At 38.9% G+C, this 26,051-nt stretch overlaps 1 long non-coding RNA gene across 1 annotated transcript in view; it reads left to right on the top strand.

Annotated features, from left to right (window-relative positions):
- Nucleotides 1-26,051, top strand: part of LOC106039081 (uncharacterized) — a 169,575-nt gene that overhangs the window by 78,776 nt on the left and 64,748 nt on the right. The window contains exon 3 of the long non-coding RNA XR_010831017.1: nt 5,701-5,856. This is a non-coding gene — a long non-coding RNA (uncharacterized lncRNA). The remainder of the gene's footprint in view (nt 1-5,700; nt 5,857-26,051) is intronic.

The raw sequence follows: 26,051 nt of genomic DNA, 5'->3' as shown, positions 1-26,051 counted from the left end.
GCTGGGGCTTTGCTGTCGTAGAGTGAAGTAAGGAAAAATGATTAAAAATCATGCAATTTAGAGTCAAATATAGTTTTCTGTCCTCAAAGAAAGTGAATGTTGGATCACAAAATTCTCAAGAAATACTGAGTTGAAGTGTGTGGCTTTTCATGTGTTGCAAGTGCTGGAATCTTTCCCAAGTAGCTCAGGGTGTTTAGGGTGCCGCTGTGCCAGGTTGGAAGAGAGACTTTGAATGTCTCCAGGCTGAGCTTGAGTTTCTGAAGATCACTGTGGCTGCTGTGTTTCATGCTGTGCCTTAGTCCTGAGCTGGGAACCAAGTTGTTTGCCTTTCCTGTGTGGCTGCAGGTTTGGACTTGCCCTAAAGCACAATTCGGATGGCAAAGAAGTATTTAGCAACAGGCCTGGCAGCAGTTTAAGGGCTACACTTTTCAGTTTAAGGTCTGGAATCTTTCCTGGGGCTCAATGTAGATGTTTTAGCATTTGTGAGCATCTGAGTTTCGAATGTTACAGTCAGATATGCTATAGGAAATCACATCCCAAGGGCAGATAGAATAACTGCAGTATGAGGCAGTCAGAAGCTAGTATCAGTGTCGGTGATTTTATTTTTATTTTTTTAAATGCTGCTTTGCTACTGTATGTACTGGCACGCGTATGGAAGAAATCTGCTCTGTTATCTACCAGAAGCTCTGAAGTTAGGATAAAGTTCTCTGTCTTTGTCTTCAGTGACTTGAGAATTGTACAGTAACTCTTTAAAACATTAAATATCCATTGTGGTGGTGGGTTGAACCTGGCTGGCAGCTAAACCTCCACACAGCCACTTGCTCGCTCCCAACAGTGGGATGGGGGAGAGAACTCGAGGGGCAAAAGTGAGAAATGCTTGTGGGTCTAGATAAAGACAGTTTATATGGTTTAAAAAAGGAAAGAAAACACCAACCAACTACCTGATGTAAAGGTACTCACTGACCGCTTCCCACCAGCAAACTGATTTAACATCTGTTATATGAGGGAAATTTTTACCAGGAAAAAAATAAGTCCAGGTGATAATGCTCACTGTATTCATGGGTCCTGGCAGAACCGAGCCAATGGCTGGGTACGGAGCTGCTTGGTGCCTGCAGGATGGAGTGATTCTGGACTTGCCCTCTGAACACTGGCAAAAATTTCTTGCTGAAATTGTAAATGCCTATGGGACATTTGGGTTATGGGATGCCTTTGGGTTTAGGAAACAACTGAGGCTGCAATTTTGTTTTTGAGAATGCTTCTCTTTCTTGCCGTGTCCCTGAGTCCCTAACCCCATTATATGCTATGTCTATCTGTGAAAAATACAACTATTTAATGAGTAGCTGTTATGCTGTAAGAAGGGAATTGAAAATACTAAATTATTCACTGAAGAATCTTAGAGCCTTACTAATTCTTAGGTTAAAATCCTTTTCTGATCAGGCATGTTATTAAGCATCTATTGTGGGGTACTGATAAGGTACAAAAAATTACCTTTTAAATTACTACATTTTAACCTGTGAATACAGTTAACACCTGGGGACTTCTTCACTTTCTGTGAGGATGACAAAGCCTGCCAGCTGAATGATCGCTGTCGTGAGCTAACTGTGCAGAATTAATGCTTTCAATTTAATTAGGATTTGTTCATTTGAAAAAAAAATAAAAGAAAAGTGTTCAAGTTCTTACATAGTGGCTCAAACCCAAACACCGCTCTTGTGCTCTGGAAGCTCTCCTGTTCCTCCTTGCTCAGTGAAAAGGCTGATGACCAGGGTTTTAGTCTGTTTGACCCAAGCTGTGATCTTGCAGGAGGATGCTCCCTGCTCCTGATGAAGCCAGCAGAGTAGAAGTTAGTCACACTTACGCAACAGAGTATTTAAGGCTGTAAGTTGTCACCTGTTTCCTAAGGAGAACCAGTTTCTTCCAAGCAGATCCCGTCTCAGAATTTGATTTCACAGAAATGTGTAGGAACTTCAAAGCTTTTCATTTGTATGGTAATTAAGCTTGAGACTTACGTGAGACTGTTGTAAGCAGGTGTAAGTAAAGGTGGTATTGTACTGTATAAGCAAAGGTTGGTCTGAATTTGGAATTTTACCACTTTAATTATAAAGATGAACATATAAAAGTATTTTTCTGGATTATGGAGTTTTTTTCTAATGAAAACTTGATTTAAATCCAAATTGGTTCCTGGGTAATTTCTACTTACCCACTCACATGAACTGAAAAAAGTCTGACAGTCTCATCAGGGGAACGTGAGCATTTACTGTTTCAAAACCAAAATGCCCCCACAATCCCACAGCTGCCTCTCTACATTTCTACTTTGTGCTATTAGCACAAATGAAAACGGAAAAGCAGTCAGTTTTACTGATCAGCTGCCTGTGAGTCTCCGGTCTGGAAATTGTAATGGCTGGGTTGTGGTTGAGATATGACTGGACCCAATGGAGATGGGTTTCAGAAATCCGCTGAGACCCTTCCTTGGCAAGTACAACAGAAAATTAATTTGTAGGGGATAGAGAGAAGTACATTTGGTTCAGTGAAACAGCATTTTAAAGTGAAACTTGAGTTTCAAGTGCAGTTCAACTACACCTGTTTTTTTTTTTTTTTAAAACCTAAATGTATCATGTCTATACCTAAAAGAATTGTACAGGAATTCTTAAAACAAAAACAAAACAAACAAAAAGATAAAAGATGAAAACCATGGCAAATGGTAAAGGTTGTTTGTTTACTAAATGACTACACATTAATGAATGCATTTTACTAACCATTAGTACAGTATGTAGGGACATGGTGTGTGTTCACTTGTGTTGTGGGCTGCTCAGCACCCACAGGTGCCTGCCTACCCCACACCCTGAGCAGGATGGTGGAGAAAATAGGAAGGGGAAAAGTGGGAAAACTTATGGGACGAGATAAAGACTGTTTAATAAAGTGAAAGAAAGAGGAATAAAAACAACCAAACAAGAAAACCCAAAGTTAGGCAAAAGCAGTTCCTTACCACTTCCCGTAAACAGACCGATGGCCAGCCCTTGGAAACCCAGCTGTCCCCTACAACCTTCTCCCACTACCCCAATCTTTATTGCTGAGCATGACATTACATGCTACAGTACAATCCCTTCACCAGTTTGGGTCTGCTGTCCTGTCTGTGTCCTCTTCCAACTTCTCGCCCACCCCAGCCTACTTGCTGGGGCAGGGGTGTGTAGTGGAGTGGGGAAAAAGAGAGAGCCTTGAGGCTGTGTAAGCGCTGCTCAGCAACAGACCGAAGAGCAGCGTGTTATCAGCTCTGTCTTAAATCTGTCATAAATCCACAGCACCCTGTGGTCTGCTATGAAGGAAGCCAATTATGTCCCGGACAGACCCATTATAACCTATTGCTACACAGATGCGTTTTTGTGTGTGTGTGCATGAATTAAATATAACTTAAATTAATTGTGTGGGACTACTGGACATTTTGGAATATCTTTTAAAAAAAATAATGAAAAATTTCACATGTATGAAGCTGTTCCTTTGGAGCTGTAATTACACTTATTTTACTTCCTGTCTGAGGCTAAATGCAATTTTAATTAAAGTATGCTGCATTTGGGGCTCTCAAATATGGAAACCAGAAATGTGGCAGTATATGTATTCATTGAAATGCTCTCACAGGATGGATTGATCTCTGCTTGCACTGGGGTGTCTCTGCAATTTAATTCTGTCTTCGCTAGTTGCATGTTTGCATCTTTTGCGCCTTTGCCTCAGTCTTTAGCGGCAATACCGATTGTTCTCCGGACACCCAGTGCCCTGAGCTGGTGGAAGGGGATGGGGAGCAGGATGTGGCCTTCGCTATCCATGAGGAAATGGTTGGCGACCTACTATGGAGCTTGGATGTGCGCAAGTCGATGGGGCCGGATGGGATCCACCCAAGGGTACTGAGAGAACTGGCGGAGGAGCTGGCCGAGCCGCTTTCCATCATTTATCGGCAGTCCTGGCTATCGGGGGAGGTCCCGGTTGACTGGCGGCTAGCCAATGTGACGCCCATCTATAAGAAGGGCCGGAGGGCAGACCCGGGGAACTATAGGCCTGTCAGTTTGACCTCAGTGCCGGGGAAGCTCATGGAGCAGATTATCTTGAGGGTCATCACGCGGCACTTGCAGGGCAAGCAGGCGATCAGGCCCAGTCAGCATGGGTTTATGAAAGGCAGGTCCTGCTTGACGAACCTGATCTCCTTCTATGACCAAGTGACGCGCTTGGTGGATGAGGGAAAGGCTGTGGACGTGGTCTACCTTGACCTCAGTAAGGCTTTTGACACCGTTCCCCACAACATTCTCCTCGAGAAACTGGCTGCTCGGGGCTTGGACTGGCGTACGCTTCGCTGGGTTAGAAACTGGCTGGATGGCCGGGCCCAGAGAGTTGTGGTGAATGGAGTCAAATCTGGTTGGAGGCCGGTCACTAGTGGAGTCCCCCAGGGCTCGGTACTGGGGCCGGTCCTCTTTAATATCTTTATTGATGATCTGGATGAGGGCGTCCAGTGCACCCTCAGTAAGTTTGCAGATGACACCAAGCTAAGTGCGTGTGTCGATCTGCTCGAGGGCAGGAAGGCTCTGCAGGAGGATCTGGATAGGCTGGAGCGATGGGCTGAGGTCAACTGCATGAAGTTCAACAAGGCCAAGTGCCGGGTCCTGCACCTGGGCTGCAACAACCCCAAGCAGAGCTACAGGCTGGGAGATGAGTGGCTGGAAAGCTGCCTGGCCGAGAAGGACCTGGGAGTATTGGTGGATAGTCGGCTGAATATGAGCCAGCAGTGTGCTCAGGTGGCCAAGAAGGCCAACGGCATCCTGGCCTGTATAAGAAGCAGTGTGGCCAGCAGGTCGAGGGAAGTGATTGTGCCCCTGTACTCGGCTCTGGTGAGGCCGCACCTCGAGTACTGTGTTCAGTTTTGGGCCCCTCGCTACAGGAAGGACATGGACGTGCTCGAGCGAGTCCAGAGAAGGGCGACCAAGCTTGTGAGGGGTCTGGAGAACAAGTCTTACGAGGAGCGGCTGAGGGAGCTGGGCTTGTTCAGCCTGGAGAAGAGGAGGCTCAGGGGCGACCTCATCGCTCTCTACAGTTACCTGAAAGGAGGCTGTAGAGAGGTGGGGGTTGGTCTATTCTCCCACGTGCCTAGTGACAGGACGAGGGGGAATGGGCTAAAGTTGCGACAGGGGAGTTTTAGGTTGGATGTTAGGAAGTACTTCTTTACCGAAAGGGTTATTAAGCATTGGAACGGGCTGCCCAGGGAGGTGGTGGAGTCACCATCCCTGGAGGTCTTTAAAAGACGTTTAGATGTAGAGCTTAGGGATATGGTTTAGTGGAGTACTTAGTGTTAGGTCGGAGGTTGGACTCGATGATCTTGAGGTCTCTTCCAACCTAGAGAAATCTGTGAATCTGTGAATCTTTTTTCTAACTGTTCTCAGAAAGAAACATTTTGACCTTTTATATCTGTCGACATTTTCGTTTATAGATTTTGCATGATGGGCTCTGAAGAATGTTGTTTTTCTAAAAATCTTTCTCCAAACGATTCCTGAGATATCAACAAAAACATCCAGTATGTTGCCTATTTTTTTAATTATTCTGGTGACTGTTTAAGAAAAGTTGTACTTATTCTTAATTTTTGTTGTTGTTGATCTTTTTAGTCTACTTATGTACACTGTTACATTATGTATACTTATTATAAACCTCTAACGATGATTCTTTTAGATCGACGTGCAGATGCTATCTCCATTCATTGTATAAAAGCTCAGGTGGCAGAGCACCCCACTGGATCTCAGCACTCCGAACCATTGACAGAGCAAGCCGGGATACTGTCGTGAATGCTGATCCTTATTATTACCAGAGTGAAAAGAAGCTGTAGAGGTAGGTGTGTAAGAAGCATAAGAAGTATTTTACCTGGTAAAAGGTAAAATGTTTACTCAGTTTACTGCCTGATGATCTATTGGTATTCTCCTAAAACCTCATCTTCAAACATCCTTCTCTTGGCAGCCTGTAGAGATGCTATTGTGAGACAGATGAGCTAAAATGCATGCTACTGCTGTTTGTACTGCAGTCCTCCAGATCCCATGCCAATAGCAAAGTAGTACAATATCACAAATTTGTATTGTCACTTTTTCCTCAGGTGGATTTTACTGGCTTGGGGCTGGCTGGGGGTGTGGGTCTGTAATGGTACTAAGTACAAAAGGGAACAAAAATGAAGGTCAGCTACTCAATGCATAATAGCTGTGGTAGAAACAACTGCTGTCAGGTCACTGGAGCTATACTCACTATTGTCTACAGCTATCTTGAAAATTCAGTTTGAGAGAGATATTCCTACAATGTCCCCTCCCAAAATGTTGCTAGTTTTTAGAAACCAGCTGCCAAGCTATTCATCTCTATTGCATTTGGCAATTTATGTCTAGAACTTAATAGAAGTTTTAGCTAGTGCTTATTCTGCATCTTTTCATTGCAGTTTTGAATAATTAACTGCCACAATGGGATTTTCAATTGTGGATGCTGTTTATATATTTGTGTGCTTTAATGACCAGAAGAAGGTCTCGTTTTCTGAGGTGACTTGGCTGTACTCCAGTAGTGGCTTCTGTGTACAGCACATGTTGAAAATGGCATCAGGAGGTGAGATCTTTCGAGCATTATAATATTTTGTGGGTTCTACTATGCTGTATTGTAGAAATCTAGTTTAATTTTTAGGCGAGGCTGCCAAATACACTTGGTTCTGAACAAGGTATTGTCCTTTATTAGGGAATTGCAGAATTAAATCCTGAATTTTTATTAGCTATTCTGTTTATGTATTTATGGGCTGAAGTTAAGAAACACTTTGGTGGTTTTAGGTGTGACGGAGAGCTGTGACTGGAAAAGGCATAGCTAAATGCAGATTACATTGAAGGTGAATCTAGAATCACTAAGTGCATCTAGTGAAGAGAATCTGCTTTTTTACTTTGTTGCAGGGTAGTACTAGGCCTGAGGGTTTATAGTTATGTTGATTGTGTGACATGCAGAGCTACAAAACTACATGTTTGCTCTTCAGTTAAAAAAAAAAAAAAAAAAAAAAAGAAAAAAAAAGAGAGAGAAAATATATACATAACCAAGGAAGTTAAGCAGTGATCTGGCAAAATAAACTTCTCCTAAAAACCATTGTTCAAACTCTTTTCACTAGAAAAACTAGTGATCATGCATGAAGATATTTAATATTTATAATTTATAGTTTTGGTGAGACCTTGGATAATGTCATAACTTGGAAAAGCAAAACTGGGAATTGTTGACAATTAAAGCTGATGAATTAAAGCTGAAGAACTGTGATAAATGGCTATCCCATTTTTATTTTTAGTTTAGTTTTGTTTTGCAGTATTCTCATATTTGAACTATGCTGGCCAGTCATGTCTTAACCTGTCTTTTATGTCTTCTGCTATGTTACTTTCCACTCTTTTTATTAGACAGTGTATTAAGGTATATTTAGAACATGTAATTTCAGTGGTTTCTGGTGACATTATAGATTGGCATGTTGTTACTAGTTATGGCATGTTATTACCAGTTATTCAGACAATTTAGTGACATAAAATTCACCTACAAATAGCTTTGGGAGATGCTCTGCAGATAAGCTGGTAGGTCGATAAATACATGTTGTTGTTGTTAAATGATTGTTTAAAGCATGTTGAAAGAATGTTATAGCAGTAGTGGAATAAAATAAAAACTACTATATATGTATAAATATAAAACTAGCAAAGAGATCACCAGCCTGAACAGATACAGATTTAAAATTATGAACTCTACCAGCTCTACCTTGTAGCTGAAATTTTCATGCACAAATATTTGTATACCTGTTACGCATCTTTTCTGTCTGACTAGATGCTAGGGGAGTGACTGCTACATGTGCCCGATATCACTGTCTAAAAACTGTAAGATTGTGACTGAGAGACTGAGCTAATAAAAAACAAAAACAAACAACAAAAACAAAACAGCCCAACGCCATTAATCTGTCAAGTTCAGCTGACCTATCCCTTTCAATTTCTTCCTGATTAGCCTCAGTACTGTGCTTGACTTAGTTAATTACCTGTTTTGATCATCTACTTGGATTCTTCCCTGTCTTTGATGAACTTTGAGCGTCATCTATATGACATTTGATCATGTGTGTAATTGTCTACCATAGTTCTCTAAGGATTTGGTGTGTTTTATCACAGAGGAAAAATGCTGAGGTATAGACCAGTGGAAGGGCAAGGACATGGCCACTAGCTTTACTATCCATTCTCTCTTTCACTTGGAAATGTGTAGTTTTCATTCCTCATTCAGAAACAAATGTCTCCCTGGGCTGGATCTCATTTTGCTGCAGCGGAGTAGAGGCTGCTTAGTGTCTGCCTTGTCATGGACCAGCTGTCATGAAGAACCCTTGCTTTCTTTCTGATAAGCAAAGATTTTTTTCTGTTGAAATTGGTATCCCAGCTTCACTATTCCAGCAATATAAATTAATGGGTAATTTTTGCTGCTTCCTTCCTTCTATACCAAATAATTTATGTAAGCATTGACCAACTTTTAAGACCTGTGCTGCTAGTAAGGAAGAAATGGGATATGAAGTAGAGTAGGGATATTAAATAGTAGAGTAGGGATATATATCCACTGAACTGTAAAAGTATACAATGTTGGAAATCAAGCACTGCTCCGCTTCCTCTATGCCCTCAGAGGGAAGAAAAAAAAAGAAAACCCAGCATTTATGATATTACACTTTTTGTGCAATAATCTGTAAGGGTTAAACTGAGGTGGGGATTTAATCTGCTGTGTAGCCTAAGTATTGTAATGACTTCATTCTACAGCACTCTACAGCTTCCACTGTAAGGTTTCATTAGTTGGGTTTTTTATTATTATTATTTTTTATTTTTAAAGAAATGGAGAGACAAGGCCATATTAGATTTTGGAAATTGAATTTGGATGAACCCAGATTTCAAAAAGCTATGTATTTAATGCAATTTACAGACTGCCTGTTTGACTGTGAGCCAAAGACACTGTGCTTTGTGGACACTAAACAGAAAGTTGAAAAGGAATCCATGGCCAAATCACTCAGTTCACCTTCAGAGTCTAAGAAAAGATATATGCAGTTCATCAAGATCAAACACTCAACCAACCAAACTTTGAATAATGACAGGAGAAAATGTGTTTATGTTAACTTTTTGGTCTAGTTGCTAAAATGGGCCAAATCAGATTTATTACAGTGTCTTTGCAAAAGCTAAAAAATGATGCAGTACTTTTCCTGCCAGATACAGGTTTTAGGATTTCATCTCTAGGCTGCTTTAAAAATAGCGCGTAAGTTGGTAGAAAAGGGTAGGGAGAGTTGAAAGAAAAAAATGTCCATGGCTTTATATAATTCATAATGAATTCAGATATTTAGATCCACGGCATATAGATGTTACTTTCTTTTAGTGAAGAAGAAAAAGGAGCAGTTCTAGAGGAGATGTAATCTTTTTCAGCTGTTTGCTATCAGCTGACAACCAGTCTTGCTCAGGAATTTTGAACGTAAACTCTAGATGTTGGGGCTGAGCACATAGCTAGAAATTGTTTTCTTATTGTGCACTTGTTTGTCTCATCTTCCTTCCTTCACTCTTTTGTAGTTGCCTCATTTTCTCTCTTTTGTTTCTCTTCATGTTCACTAGTTGCTGGCTGTGTAGGTGTAGTTCTTTATCCCCTTTAAGACTTTTTCCCTGTACAGACATTGTCTGCAATTTTTAATCCCTTTCACCTTTTCGGCAGACTCCTCTTGGCTGCAGCCCTGAGCATTGTGAATGGAACTATGAGGTGAATATTTTTTCTGATCTCTAGAACTAGAATTCATGCTTGGCATCAGCCAAGAGAGAGATTAATGGTGATAAAGGTCTCTTGGGTCTCCGCAGAGCCAAGTCAGACTGTTGACAAGGACATCTGTGGTGTGCACAAGCCTGGGAGCTTGCACTCTCTGAGACAGTGCACACACTGTAGCAATATGGAGAGGAGCTGGAGCATACTCCATAGGAATAAAATCAGAAATCTCTTAAAATTAAGAAGTGCTTGTTGTGCATGTGTGGATTATGTCCAATAACAATTTACCTTAAAGTTGCTTTGAAGTTGCTGATGTCTTATAAGGAGGGATGAAGGCACAAATGTGTCTCCATTCCCTACTTGCAAAATGCCTAGGTTTTCATCCACGCATTAGAAGGCCAAAATCTTCACAGCAATGAAGTTAAAATTAGGCTCAAAATAAGATAATTCTGAGCCTAATTTTAACCCAGTTTCTGAACATAAGAAGGCTTATACTACTGCATGTTCTTCCTGCTATTTTTCTCATAGGCAACAGGACAGGAGAGGGAGACTCAGTGAAGGTATGGACACAGCCTCACAAAGAAGAGTTCCAAGTCAAGTATTTTTGTTTGAAGGGTAAAAGGTGCTGAAGGTGTAAGAGAATCTCAGAGTGGAAGTAGCGCTCTACATGTCAAATAGCATAAAAATGCTCAGTTTATGTTTTCGGGGGCCAATTCAAAATATGTATACTACCCTATTCTTCTGTCTTGCCTCCTTCTTTATCTGACATGTTTTCTTCTGACTTTCACTGAAGATTTGTTTTAATGCTTGTTCTCCTTTATTTAACTTTTTGTCTTTCTCCTCTCTGCATTTTTTTTTTTGGGCTCTCAAGCTCTTTCAGGATTTATCAAGCCTGGCCCTGTTCCAGTTGGCCCACTCAAGGAGAATGGCTGTTTCTGAAAGCTCATTTGCTACGAGGGGTGGAGTTTGCCAAAGTGCCTATTCAGCTTTAGGGACAAATAGATGGCTTGCTGCCAGTCCTAAATGTGTACTGAAGCAATTGTCCTGGGCAAAGCTAGGGTATTGAGAATCTTCATGATGAGGAAAAAGCCGTACCTTTCGTCATCTTATTGTGCCCTCAATATCCTAATGATCTCAAGTTATAGTTTAGTTAGCAACATAACTTAAAGTCTAAATGAGATGGTTAAGAGGATAGTATTTGATGTAAGAGACTTGTTGCAACCCTGGGGGGGGCGGGGGGGGGGGGAAGTAAATTATTCCTTCTCCTTGAAAATGCTCTTTGCCTCTGCATATGAGTGAATTAGTGACAAATAAATAATCATGGATTTTTCCTTGAATGGAATTCTCTGAATGTCTCTAGGCATGAATTGCGCTATCACAGCCTTAAGTTACTGGCTCTGCGAATAATAGAAACAGGCAAATAAAATGCTATCACTGTGTGTAACATGGAAAAAAACCCTCACTGATGATGATTACAAGTGACAGTTTCTTTCATGCAGCCCATGAGCTGAGGTTTGAACTTGTAGTAGTGCCACATCTCATTATGCAAAGTGATTGTGGTGAGGGAGAGGAAAGCAAACAAAAAATAACATTCACATAACATTGAAGAGCACTCAGTTAAATAGAAATGTTTAACTTTAGCTCAGGAATCTGTTTTGACAAAGACCACGGGTCTTTGGTGTCTGATATAAATCGGATCTGTGTGAAAAGCTCACCTGATGTGCATACAAAGAGCAGACATTTTTAGACTCCACAGCTTAAGAAATGGCAGCAGAAATATTAGATTGAGAAAGCCTGAACTTTATAGCCTCCCAAAATAACCAAACGGGAGAAATCAGTTCCTTGGAAAAATGAATAAAGGTAATAGAAAGTCAGTTCTGCAGCTTAGTAAGATTCTGAAACTGAGCATCTAACACATGCATAGGCAAAATTCAAGTGTCTTTCAACGATAGTGTTCAGACATAACCTTTTTGCTTTTTAAATTCAAGTAATGTCTCCTGTTACTTGACTGAGCGTTCTCAAAGCTAGTTATGGTGCTCAAGTTCTGCCTACTGTGTGCTCTATGCAGAACAGCTTTATTCTTGCTTACTCTCCATTTGACCTCAAGACTCTATCTGGCAGCACCCTGGTTTGATTACAAGTCAAGTATCTTGTTTGTCAGTCTTACCTGGTATGTGGCAGTTATGACTTCAGTCACCTTCTGGCAGACTTCAGCCTGGGCCTCATGTTTTCTTTACTGGAGGGAAGGTTTCCTCTCTTAGATGAGCAATCTTTTCCACATGGTGAAAATACACACTTCCTTATCTTTTCAGAAGAAGGAGGAAAAAAAAAAAAGAAAAGATGGATAATTAAGGTGCTGTTAGGACCAAAAGAGCGGGAGGGAAGAGCATCTCTTGCTTGGGGCTCCAAGGTCCTTGGAAAACCTGCTGAGTGCCAGAGGTTGTAGAAGGAACCTGAAGTTGCAAGGCATTACGTGATGCTCTTTGTCAGGAGGCAAAAATTGTTGCATCCATTCATCCATACTAAATATATTTTGATTGCTGAAGTAAAAGTTTATGTTAGCAGAATGCATCATGCTATTTTCATGTATATCACATTTCATACGTCAGTTAAAAATATGCTTTTGTTTGTGGCAGACGGTCTGAACAAATTTTGAAATGTCTATGCAATGAAATCGCTTGTCATGCTATGGATTTGTCCAAAGTGTTTATTGGAAGAGTAAGCAGGCAGGCTTTGAGGTCAACCTTACTTTTTGGAATGTTTGTGGTAGATTCTCAGGTGGTTATCAATAAGAATTGGAGTTTACTGTTGAATTAATTTGCTTATCTGGCTAGGCTGTTGACAAAAAGTAAGGAATAAATACCAGTCTCTCCAATTGCAAATATTGCAGTTATTTTTGTCTCTGTATTATAGCATTGTTTGTTTGAGGTTTTCTATTTATCTGTCAGCACTGTAAGGAAGAAATGCACTAGAACTATCCTCATGATTCTTAGAGTCTTTCACTTTGTAAATATGTGTGTATACAAGTTTGAAGCGAATATGTGCAGAGGAAAATTGTTACTTCTTTGCGAGAAGTCCATCAGTGATCCTGGACAGACATTTGTCAAAAGTGCCAGAAAATATATGGAGACCATGATACTAACAGCAAACTGATGTACTTTGCAAACTTCCTACTTTATAGTAAATGAACTTCATAATTCTCTGTATACATAAGTTACATTCCTGTCTTGGTATTTATTTTCTCTGCATTGTTCACCACCCACAGGTCAAAGTGTTTGCTAGAAATATTTTTGGAGTGTTTTTTGGCTGTTTTTGAAAATATTGCATGGACCTGCATGAAGATACGTGATATCTTTAAAAAACCTTAATATATTGCTCTGCTGGGGTGGAAACGAAATACTTTAGTGAGCTCTTCCCCTAAGTAAATTTTAATACATTTTAAAGCAGTGAGGATACCATATCACAAAGAGTAGATTTTCATTGAAACACAAGGCGCGTTAGGACCATCAGATTGTTAGAGGAGGCCATCGAGAAAACAAGACCACACTCCATCCCTGAGCCCCAGGTCTGAGGCTGTCAGGCTTAGGATCTCACAAGCATGATTTAAACAGTCCCACATGGATGACTGTCAGCATCTTGCAGGTTAAGATGCAATTTACAATTAATTGCTAGAATCAACAAATTTGGCATGCTGCTCTTGGAATCTTTGCAAATAGTCATTAAATGTTTAATTATCAGGTACATGATTAATTTTTCTTCCGGTAATTCTTTGTTGTTTTGACATAGTTAATACTTCAAAGTGTACTTAGTTAAAGAAATAAATAGGTCCTAGGTTTTATAATGTACCCTTCTTTAAAGGTACAATTTTTCTTTTTGTCTGAGGTGTAAAGGAGAAAGCTGCCTTGTCATACACTTTTGCAGGTTATGGCAAAAGAGCACAGACTTAGCGCTGACTCCTGGGGAGGAGTCTCTATCTTCAAGAAAGTAGCGGAGAACAGGGGGATGGAAGTAGTAACCCCATGGTGTTCCTTCTGGCACTCTCCCAGACTCCAACCTCAACCTGTTGCGTTTTTGTCTGTTTTATTTAAAGCTCATGTGATTTTGTCACATGGGAATACCATAAAACTATTGTTAGCTATTTCTAATCCTAAGATTTCTTTAAAATCATCCTCTAATGGAAAAATGTATGAACTTATTTGCAAGTAAAATTTGCCTACATTAGCTTATATGGATATATTAGGACTTCTAAGTGAATTAGATTTTTAGAACTGCTGACTGAGAACAGGTCCATGATTTCAGCTGGGTTTCAGGTAGAAATGATAAGAAAATACCGGAGTGTAAAAGTTAAGAATATACTGAATAATATTTTATGTGAATGCTGCATAACTAGAAAGGCTATAGGTCTTTCCTGACTATAGCAGACACAAGGGTGTAGCAGCATACAATGATTGGAAAGATGTTGACTGAAAAATAAAAAGAAATCATTGTTTAGAATTAGTCTGTAATATTTGGGAAGAAGAGTTTGTTGGTAAGTGTCAAAAAGTGTCAAAGTTTCTGGAAGTACCAGTTAGTTACTGGAAAAAACCTTCTTGCATTCAGATATATATACCTATCTCAATCAAAATCTGAAAGACACACTGATGCGAACACTGCTTATTGGGACAACCATTGTGGGAGGACACAGCTAGCAAACTAATAGCATTTGGATGCAGGAAAGCTCCTGATCTGCAAATCTGAAAAACCCCAAAGAAACAGAAGAAATGTTAGTAATATGCTGAAATACAAGGTGATCCAAATGAGAGGTCTTACAGTATGCTTTAATTTAAACAGAACTTTTGTCCTTGTGCTTGATGGGAGAAGGATTCCTTGGGTAAGGGGCAAAATTGACAGCTCTACTACGTGAAGTGAATGACTAAAGAAACCTTCCTCAATAGATCAGTCTTGGAATAATACTTTCACACAAGTGAATAACCACCTAAATTTCTGCTAAATTTGGGGAGTGCAACTCCATCTTCACCTCTTAGCGATAATAGTCATTCGTTTTATGTCTGTTTTGTCACAGAGAAGGTTAAAGAAATTATGAAATGCCAGGTTAGATTTATGTGGTCTTTCTCAACAGCATGCAAGGTATACCTTTCATATCAATTCTGCAGCTAGTTTCAGTGCTGACAGATGTATTCTCTAATGCAGAGAGCGTCATGAACTTCTTGGTACATGAGAAAATTAACAGTTATCAGAAAAGCATTGCAAACTGAAATTCTGTATCACAGGTAGTGAAAGTTTGTGCTAATAATAACGTAGATAAATATGTAAAGCACATAGATGCATGCATTAGCCTTGCAGCACCTATTGCTGAAAATAAAACTACCTGTTCAGATTCCAGGTCTGAGTTAGGAAGCTTAATTTGTAGTGATTTTTAATGTATTTATTTTTAAAAGGAAAAAAAATAGATCCTTTTTGCAAACATGATCTGTTGTGAGAATATTACTGTATTAAAGTAGGACCTACTAATAGCTTACATAATGAATTTTTTCTCTTGAATTACAGATTAATGTTTGTAAATTATAAAGTGTACGTGAATGGCATATGAAGGCTGCATTTTAGAATATTTCAGATGTTTATACACATTGATAAAGCATCCCCCTCTCTGCCCCAAGCCTTCTCTTCTCCAGGCTGAACAGTTGCAGCTCTCTCAGCCTTTCCTCTGATGAGGGATACTCCACTCCCTTCATCATCTTCGCAGCCCTTTGCTGTGCTTACTCCAGGTGCTCTATACCTTGTACTGTTATGTTTTTTCCCTGCACACGTACGGGTATCCTCCTTAATTGTGGAACTGGACAATGATACTTGTTGAAAACTGCTACGAGGAAAATACATAAAAAGGTTATCTGTTGACTAAGTTCATTGCTAGTGGCCACCTAAGAACATGAAGCATATTAAATCTCTGCATATACATATGTTGCAGAATATCATACAGAGACATGTGAGTTAGCTACTGTATTGAATGGAAACCATAGTGGTATTGAGCTCAGCTTGTGTCTTTAACTCACATTTTAGGTTTTGCACTTTCTTCTTCCTGCCACAGTCTGCATTGGTCCTATGACAGTGTTACCTCATCCTGCTAATGCTTTTCAGTATTACTATAACACCTGTGTTTAAGTGTCAGGCAGCACATTCAAAGGTTTTCCAACTCCAAGGTGGCTGCTTGGTCTTCCAGATTTTCTGTGCTTATCTGAACTAATCTTTTGTTCCTTTGAAGTGTGCCCATTTCTAATATTAGAGCAAATTATGAATAATTTCAGTGTTAAGAATTACCAGTAAGAATGTATTAAATAATATCTTACTAAGCTTCTTAACTGGAGGATGACTGAAGAATCTTTCTGCACTAACTTTTCATACCTCTACATAATAACTTGGTCATGAAAGCACAGAAAGAAATTAGTCCCTCTTCATCTTCTGTGAAATCTCTGGAGAGTACTGGGTGACTGCAGGCTGTTGATTCTAAAGACAGCTTCAAATGCAGTTTTATGTAGGAAAACAAACCAACAAATCCCTAAACCCACACCAAAATCATTTCATCCAGTAAGGGTTTCCAGTTATTACTTGCACACAGATAAAAAAAAAAAAAAAAGTGTAGTTTCATGTGTTACTCAATTTCAAAGTCTCTTACACAAAAATGAATATTAATAAACTCAGGATTTGAAGAGGAGGCTTTATGATGAAATGAAAATGTTAGAGCACAGGTCGAATGGCCTTAAAATGATGCTCTTCCTATTTCACAGTAGGCTGTTAAATTTTGATTTACCTTCTAAAAAAGGTGAATAACTGATAACTGTAATCTCTTAGTAACACAGATTATATTGATATTCAGTCCTCTGTTTCATGAGTACTTAAAATACGTGGAAAAATAAGACTTGCTGTATTTGTTTAAGTCAATGTTAATTTATACAAGCTATAGTAAAGTGAATGCAGTGTGCAGACCAATTTCTTCAGCAAAACAGTGAGGCATAATAGAAAATGAAATAATCGTCTTATCCAGTACTCTGTATAATGTATAAAACATGCAAAACCTAAGTTATGATGGGGGACACTTCAACTTGAGTTACATATACTAAAGTTCAGATATTTAATAGACATCTACTCTGTGTATTCAAAGGACTAGCTTGGCAATTAGAAAGCAATTATAAGCCCATTCAGGTGGAAGACAATTTAAACTGAAATAGCATGATGCTAATTGGGAGCGGTTTAAGAACATTTAATTAGATGTCCCCAAATCCCCAGTGCCATAAAAAGAGGAGAAAGCTGTGCTGTTTAAAAAAGAAGCTAGCTTATAGAGGAGATGAAGCTTATTTATAAAAACAAATTCCCGAGAAGAGGAAGAAGAGGTATGAGAAAGGGTAACTTGATAGGAATCAATATTATCATAAGCTAGTAATTTAATTTAGAAGCTAGGAATTGGAGGAAAATAACGGAAATGGATGAAAAAAAAAATCTTAGTTACCAGTGAAGTAAAGGCCAATATCTCACTTTCTGAAGTATAATAGCAATTGTATCTACCCATTTGACTCTACTGGTAGTTGGAAGTTGTGGAAATCTCCATAGTAGCAAAAACAAAATAAAGAACTTTTCAATATCATTACTGTTCTGTATTTGCAGGTTGGGGCCAGATACTCCCTTAAGTCCTGATGTAGAGGAAACAGCTTCTTCTCAGCTGAAACTATTGTGAATGTAAAATGACAGCTAGATACATTTTAATTAGGAGGATAAGTGTTGCAGGTCAGAAGAATGTCAAGCTTTCTATATGACTTGATCTTTTTGGCTCCCTAAATTAGGGTAAATGCTAGTGATGACACTTTAATATGAGTTTCTTGGTGTGAACCTTTCAAAACTGCAGAATATGCCCGTCTGCAAAAAAAAATAAAAATCTGTTTTTTCGTGTTTTCTTGAGAACAGAAAAGCAGTTGTCTTTGAGAACTTTTATTATAGTTTTTACTTGCTTGTTTTTATCATAAACCTTGAGAAACAGAAAGGGCAGAGAGTTGCTGAATGCTTTAGAAAAGGTAAACAGGATAGAAGAATTGTTAAGTTAGTAAAGGTCATGTTTGAACAGACTGAATTGGAGATGATGAGACTGGTTCTAAAATGTGAGGAAGAAGGAAGAACACCAAGGCAAAGGAATACCTTCAGGATCATTCTTACAAGTCTAAATCTGAACTGCAGAAGAACTGATGATAAAAGGAAGCCATCTTAATACTCATATTGCAGCTCATGGAACAGAAGGAGGAATTGTTCTGCAGCTTAAAAATCAGATACACCTTTGTGGCTCTAATGATCCTTTTATTTGAGAGGAAGAGTTAGAGGAGGCTTCTATTATAAAGGCTCCCCCGCTTTTTCTTCTAGCAAAATCCAAGGCCCTTTTCTTATCACTGTGCAGAGGTTTAATGAACCACTGCACTGCCACATGTCTTTGGAGTAGCTTTGAAATTCAAAGCCATTCTGATTCAGATTCTTCTCCAAATTGCCCTTTTTTCCTGTGCATTCTCTGAGAAGGTAGTGGGACATATCATATTATCCTGGTTACAATAAATTCATTCTCAAGCTTTCTATAGAGGGCTTTATATGCCAATAATTTTTCTGCAAAGATTTTTTTTCTGGAGGATAATCCTATCATAGTATTAAATTTAGGGATGTTCACTGTATGCTTCTTCTCTTATTGTTGGAAATAAAAGTGATGATTTATGAGGAGTTACTTTCAAAGCTTTTATCAGCATATGTCTGATGAAAGCAATCACCAAAAGAAGTGTTTGCTTTATATATGTTTCGCCTGATTACCCTGTATTACTTGCCTCAAACTTCTGAGCTGGCCTAATGAGACTGTCTAAAGCAAAGATGATGAAAGGATTAAGAAACAGGTATGTAAAGAACACTCAGCTCTGACTAGCCAAAAATCTGCTTTGGGAAAGTTTTAGTTGCTAGTTTGAATTCACATAAGTTTCAGTAAAAGATGGTTAGCTTCAGCTGAAAGGACTGGCATTACCTATGTTTGTTCTTGAATCAAGAGCATTTCCCCCCCTTTTTTAGTTTTTACTCTTTACTACTATATCAAATGCTAGCTGCTAGCTCTGTGATTTTCTAGGCTTGCTCCATATCAAATAAGATACAGGGATCTCTGCATTAACTTGTACATCGTGTCTATTCAATCGTGACAGTTGATTGTGTTGTCAGCTTTGCAAATATGGAACATAGAGTTGTTGGCATAAAATTTAAAATGTCATTTTCTAATTAAGAAAAAAAATGTCTTCTATGTTTTGTTTTTCTGGTAGTGAAGGTAACAAGTATGAGATCGAGTAGGTGTTGAGCTTCATACAGGAATTTACAAAGTCTAAATTAAGTATGTAGCTTTAGCTCTTTGGTGAGGTAGGCCACTGAGTCTGAGAGATGATACTGGAATTGACCGACTAGTGTCTGTTTTTTTAGGCTGTCTGAATCAGTATCTGAGAGCCTTTGTTGCTTATCACATAGTGTGTGTGTAGGTAGCAAGGTTTAAGAACTCCTACCGTGGACAAATAGGTAGGATTGTCGGTGCTGCCAATATCAGATCTTTAATCCTTTCAATCTTCTTGCTTGACAGAAGCAAGCATTGCTTTACAGACTCTTCTAAATTCCTCCCTGACTTTATAGACTGCTCCTGTTCTCAAGTTGTTCTTTCTCTCTCTACTCATTCAGCAGCCATGTGTTAGGAGGAGGTGTAAGAATGGTGCAAGGAATGGAAGAAGACTGATGACATGTGGGAACAGGGAAGCAGAGAGGCCAGAGCTGCAGAATGGTGATAGAGGTGGAACTGCCAAAACAGAAAGGTACAAAGATGGGTAGGAGGGTCCCAGTGTAGGCTGGTTGGACCCAGGCCTTCTTGATATTTTTGTTGTTAAACACAATTGTGTATCTATTCTTGATTTACTTTTTTGTTCTTCTTATTCTATAGTTTTAGTCATTGATTACATTTATTTGCTGTTTGTGTGACATCCCAACTGCTTTTCTCTGGGGAATAGTCCTTATAACACCTTAAATAAGTCAATTTTAAAAGCTATATTGTTTTCAGGCTACATCTGGATAACTTCCCCTTGGCTTATTTGCCTTGATAAACAAGCTTTTTGAGTCCTGTAGGATATTTCCCAGCAGAGCAGACAAGAGCTGAGGTTGTTCCCTGAAGATTGCTTTGTTTAATGTCAACTTCCTTTCAGTTATCCATCTTCATTTATGAATTAATCAGGGAGCACATATTTTTTAGATTGTTACCTACCCCAAATGATGTCTTGGTAATACCAAGATTGGGACTTTGGATATTGTTTCCAGCTGATGCATGTGATAGCTCTTATACTAACGAGTATATGCAGACATACTTTTCACAGGATAAGTGAAAATAAGACAAAATATTGCCTGAAATGTAGCCCACTTTAGGATTGCAGTAATTGATATCAAGCTCCTTAATAATAATTAGTCCAGTATCCTTACAGCAAGAAAATGTAGATGGAGCTGGTGACTGTCCTTACACAAGTGAGGCTCACCCATGACGTTCTCTGTGAAGGGGCCAGATGCTTTGTTTAGGTTGCTCAGAGGGAAAAGGAAACAATAGTGTATCACCTCTGTGCTGTTCTTCATTATTCTTCCCTCTTTGCCAGGCTGATGTTCAGCTTGCAGGGTTTTCAAATGCAGTTCCATCTTATTCAGTAGGACAGAGGTGGCAAAAAAGAGTAAGAAAATGCTCTTGCTCTGAAGCCCTTGTGTCTGCTTGCATAAGACAGGAGCCCTCTGCAGATTGTGACACATTTTACCCCACAGTGAGCAGTGGAAGAAAACCTTGCAGGCTTCATGCACACGGACAGATGGCTCTCAACGTTAGAATGGTTTCATGTTTGATTCTGGTTGGTGTTCCAGGCAAGGCCTATTAAGAGAGAAGGGTTGTGCCATGCAGGCCCGGAGAAGGGAGGAGGTTGGTTGACTAAGGCCAAAAGGAAGGATTCCAAAAGGAGGAAGCTTTGCAAATCTGTGTTCAGGAAGCCTAATCTCTCTTTCTCTAATAGATGAGCTTTTAAACTAAATGTTAATTTAAATAGATCATTGTAACTTGATGCAAGTTAGACAATGTAATTGTCAGTTGCATAATATGGTCTTTCATTTGTCTTCACCAACTGTACTTAAAAAGCTACAAGAGCTAAAATGTTGAGCTTTAAATATAATACAACAGCATAGATATTTTGGCATGTATTCTTCTGATCTTTTCTGTGGAAAAAAAATCTGAAAAGTGATTTGCCTAATTGTTCTGTGCAAAGCAGAAAACTATTTTAGTTAAGCAAATGCTTATTGTTTCATCTGTGCAAGCCTTTCTCAGGGTCACTTTTCTACTTATGCGTTTTGAATGGGAGATGTGAGACTGGTGAGGAAGAGCCGGGAGGCAATGCCACGGAGACTGCAGGCATCCCATCCCTTTCTGCCATTCTTGGCTGAAGGGAGACGGAAGCTGAGCAACTCTGTGCCTCTCTTAGATTTTACACTTTTTCTGAGCCACTTACTTTACCCGTAGTCTGGAAAAACTTTGCCTTATTTAGGATGTTATAAGCAGGGGCACTGCACCACAATATGAAGTTTTGCAGCCCCAGGATACTTATGTAAGCTCAATAATTTTTGTCTGTAAGATTGCCAGAGTAAACGTTAAATATCAGTCTCTCCACTGTTGACCCACTTGAGGACAGGCTCATATGTTGTTTGTATGGTAGCTGTATATTAGCCAGGGTAATCTGGGCAATCCTTCTGCAATATATTTAGGTTTTCTGCTGTAGCAGGATACCAACACAGCCCACCCTTGTGCAAGGCCCACTGAAGGAAGAGTACTAGTTATTTCTTGTGCTTCAGGATGTGCAAATAACAGGTTTGTGTAGCCTCAATCACAGTGTCATATATCACCACAGCAGCCCTCGCTCTTCCAGAAAGAGCATGCTTATGCCTACCTTATAGGCTCTGCTGTACACATTTGTGCCAATGTTTTGTAAGCATACAGATGAGTCAATAATTAAGCTGTTCTCTGAACCAATCCTTTCTGTTTCACATATGGCTTTGACTAAGTGTACTTTGGAACTGCTTTTATTTGAGTGAGGTAACTTGTATGAAGTTGAAGCCAATCAGAGCAGCTCTGAAAAAGACAAAATTGAATTTAGGATGCTTGAGAATAACTCTCTTTGGTAGCCCTTTTCTGTTCTTCAAGCTACTGAGTGCTTTTCGTTAGAGGTGAGCTCAGTTTTGGCTGGGTTTGGTATGTCTAGCTGGGTCCCAGCCATGCTGAATTGGCCTTGTGCTGATCATTGTGTTCCCTGGAGTCTGAGGTAGCACAGGGACTCTGGAGCCAGCTTTGCTTTAGCCAGTTTGAGTTCAGACAGGATTATATATGCCATGCAAAAAAAACCTACCTTGCTTCCAGATGCAGGATGGCTTCCCAGGGAGCCAAGTCTTGGCACAGTTAATTCCCACCTGGACAGCGCACCCAGAGCTGATGGAGAGGGATTGCATAGTACATGTTGAGTTGAGGCTACCTGTCACAGAGCTCCGCCTTCTAGCAGAACTTGTTATTTAATTGTAATTCAATCATCAGACTACTGTAATGCCACCATATAAGGTCTAAAATTAAGAAAATTGCATTCATGGTAACACTAAAATAAGAAAAAAATATCCCTCTATTATAGATAACGAACTGCATCAAAATGCAGTTTCTCAACCTTTTACCAACAGTGCCAAATAAATGAATTTCAAAGGGTTATAATATCAGCTAACATATTCAAAACTGTAAGTTATTTGATAAAGAAAGAAAAAAGCAGATGGACTGTCAGGAAACAAAGGTGTTCTCCATCTGTTGCCTGTGTAAAAGCTGTTTTTGCAACATGTTCTTTAACATATGTTGGGCGCGTAAGTGGATACTGCTGCCCTTGGTTTGGCATAATGGACATTATGGAATTAGATGCTGCTGTTGAAGCATGAGAATGGCCTCTGTGTTGTCTTCATTCATAATCACTCAAAAGCAACAGTGAAAACAAAAACAGTTCTGTGTTTAATTTGTAAGTCTGGAATAACTTATCCATTTAATGAGAGCAACCTGTTGATCATAAGGGTCCTTGCTCAACAGATTCTGATTTTCAAAACAATTCCTGTGTGATAAAATTGCCTCATTAAAAATAAATAGATTAGTCATAAAAAATATTTTGATATTATATTGTTTTCTCTTTGCAGTTTTTCCCAAGAGCTGAATTATGAGCTTAAATCTTGGATAAATGCAACTCCTTATGTATTTTACTAGCTTGAAGGAGTTTCCTTATGCTCCAGTAGGAAAGTTGCTATTGCTGTTGATTTGATACACGAACACTCAGGCTCTTACATAACGGCTAGACTAAAATCTCTCTCAGAAGAGAGAGAGAGATAGGCAGGTTTGAAGTGGTCCTTTATTTTTATTATATATTTTTAATTTTCTCAAAATATTAGTTCTTCCTGGAAATGGAAACAAACAGTGCTTAAAGGGAATATTTGAAAATTCCAGACCATTCCAGAATGGCCTGAAAGGGTTGCTTCATAATACAAAATGTAAATGTATTTTGTGCATAACACACTATACACGTTAGTGCCAGCAGGACATAAGTACAATCGAAAGGAAGTGAAATAACTGCTTTTAAGCATCAGGCTTTGGAGGTCTTTGCCTCAAGATCAACGTGTGCAGGCTAGTCAGGGAATAATTAAGGAAAATGATATTCTCCAGTACGTTCTCTGGGATGCCTGTTTTCTGTAACTATCTACTAATGAACCCCAAGAGAATTCCAACAGAGCAGAGAAACAAAATGTGATCCAATTTATTCTCAACAATTCTCTCTTCTTTCATAGTTGTATGACATATAATTAGCAAACTCGCTATTCTGGAGTTTCCTAAAATTTTGACTGGAAAACTCCAAACTGGTTTTAGAGGTCTTTGAAGAGATTTTAATGTGAAATACTGATTTTTTGTTTGTTTCTGTAAAATGTAGGAGAGAGCTACTTTTAGAGGTGGATTACTGCGCTAGTTTTATGGCAACTGATAAAATTTGACAGTCTGTGAAAATAACACTCCTGTGAATTCTCTTAGTCTCTTTGACATAGTCTTGCACACGGCCTTAATAAACAAATACCTAGAGGCATTACGCTATGCATGAGCCTGCAGTCCCAAATGTCCAAAACTACACTGAAAGATCCAACCTAGAAATGAGAGATCTTTTAAGTGATTAACCTTCTGTAATCCACTGAAACATTCCAGGAAAAAAAAAAAAAGATATAGGGAGTAAAGAATAAAATCATTTGTATTTTAAGCAATTAAATTTCTTTAAAAACAAAATATTTCACTGAAAGATGTTCATTTTCTAAGCTGCAAATAGCTTGATAGGACTCCCTTTTATATCTTTGTATTATGTAAACATCACTGGCTTTAAATTTTGAGCTTGCAAAGCCACTGTATTTTTGATGTTAAACAATAATTAAGTGAAAAGGGAAAACCAAACCCAAGATCATGTGATAAAAATTATATTCCCTTGATGTGACTTTGAAATTTAAGCCCGTATAATAAGGTATGGTGATGAAAAATAACCTTTTTGGAGCCTTAAGTATTTTATTGTTCATAACATTTTAAGTTGAAAACTAGCTTCTAATTATCACAGCTGTGGTAAAGTGGTAAATTAAAGCATAAAGGTAAACCTGACATGGATATCAGATTAACAAGATAAGTGACACTCAGGTAAATATTGCTTGGACTTCATTAGGAATGCTTTCTCTGTATGAATTGATAACTACTGATGTTAGTAACATCTCTCATACGTATTAGCTCTTCTTAGAACTTTGCTTCTATTTTTCTTATCTTTAGTTAAAGGCATGATTACTGTGGTGTTTGCAAGCTGCCCAATAGCTTCATGTAACTGCCATTCACAAGAACAATGTTAATTAGTTATTTTTGCTTTGTAATTTACACTGTTTTAGGATTAACAATGTCACATTAGAGAAACACAGTTGACGTGATTTCATTTAAAAATTGGCTATCTTATAAAACTACTTATCTGATAGAATACCCTTTAATTAACATATTCTAAAGAGCATTATGCGCTGCCTATGATTCTATAGCAGAGCTGAGTTTCGCCCTCCAAACAAAAATCCACCAGAATTGTTACATGTGAAGGATATAGTCTAAATCTTTCCAGTACTTCTACTAGATTGCCTTGTGGAATAAGGAAGCTCTGGTTTCAGCTCCCCCTATTTGTATCAAAACCCTTGGAACTTCGAAAATACAATCCATAAATAAGAAGCAAACATTACTCAAGGAGAGGGTCTTAAGCAGGGGAAGGTATGTAGCTCCTTTGGCAGTCAGGCATACCAGGATTAGGTGCTTAAACCCTACTGCTTTCTCAGAGTTTGTCTTTGATATTTCGTATCTATCTTGTGTGAGGAGTTCAGCTGGCGAGTATTTTTTTTTTTTTTAAGCTATCGCTGTACTCGTGATCTCTGTGGGGAGCTGAGTGGCTGGCAAGAGGCTTCTGGATTTCATTTGATGATAAACTCCCAGGGAGTTATTGGTTGCAAAGCTGAGCAGTGAATAAAAACATATTTATTTCTCATGCATAGGTTATACCAAGGAAGTAGGCTCATAATTTAACTAACATACTTGAGGACTGTTGCTTCACACTATCACAGTTTTTATCCAGGCATCTGGGATTAACTGTAGAATAGGCCAAAGATGGTAAATTGTCTGTACCTGTCTAAACAAAAGTAATCAGTCTGCATAAGTTTCAGAGTTTTAGAGATCACATAAAAATAATTTTCTGTGTATACATCTTGTAGATATGAAGGGATTTTCTGGCACAGTTTTCCAGTAGGTGCTCTGCTACTAGTGAAATTAAATGTCTGCTGACTGTGTTCCCCAAAACAACATCCTCTGGGCAGGATTTAGGAAAACAAAAACAAAAACAAAAAAAAAAAACACAACATGTTGTGACCGTAGAACTTTGGAAGGAAGTCAGTTGAAAGGAGCAGGGAGTTCGTTGATGGTAACAGTGAAATATAGCTACAGATACAGGAAACCAAAATAGCTTAATTTTTCATTTTTATGGTTCTGAAGAGGCATTCTTCGATATCTATTGTAGATACTGAAGCTTGGGGTTTAGTATGTCTCATCTCATGCTGTCAATGAAGAGAGAGAGGCTCCCTCTGGGCAGCAGCCTGGCTTACAA

This window comes from Anser cygnoides, chromosome 4 (genome assembly GCF_040182565.1).
Source record: "Anser cygnoides isolate HZ-2024a breed goose chromosome 4, Taihu_goose_T2T_genome, whole genome shotgun sequence".
Classification (NCBI taxonomy): domain Eukaryota; kingdom Metazoa; phylum Chordata; class Aves; order Anseriformes; family Anatidae; genus Anser; species Anser cygnoides.
Note: the sequence above shows the minus strand (reverse complement) of the source record. Positions and strands in the feature narration are given on the sequence as shown.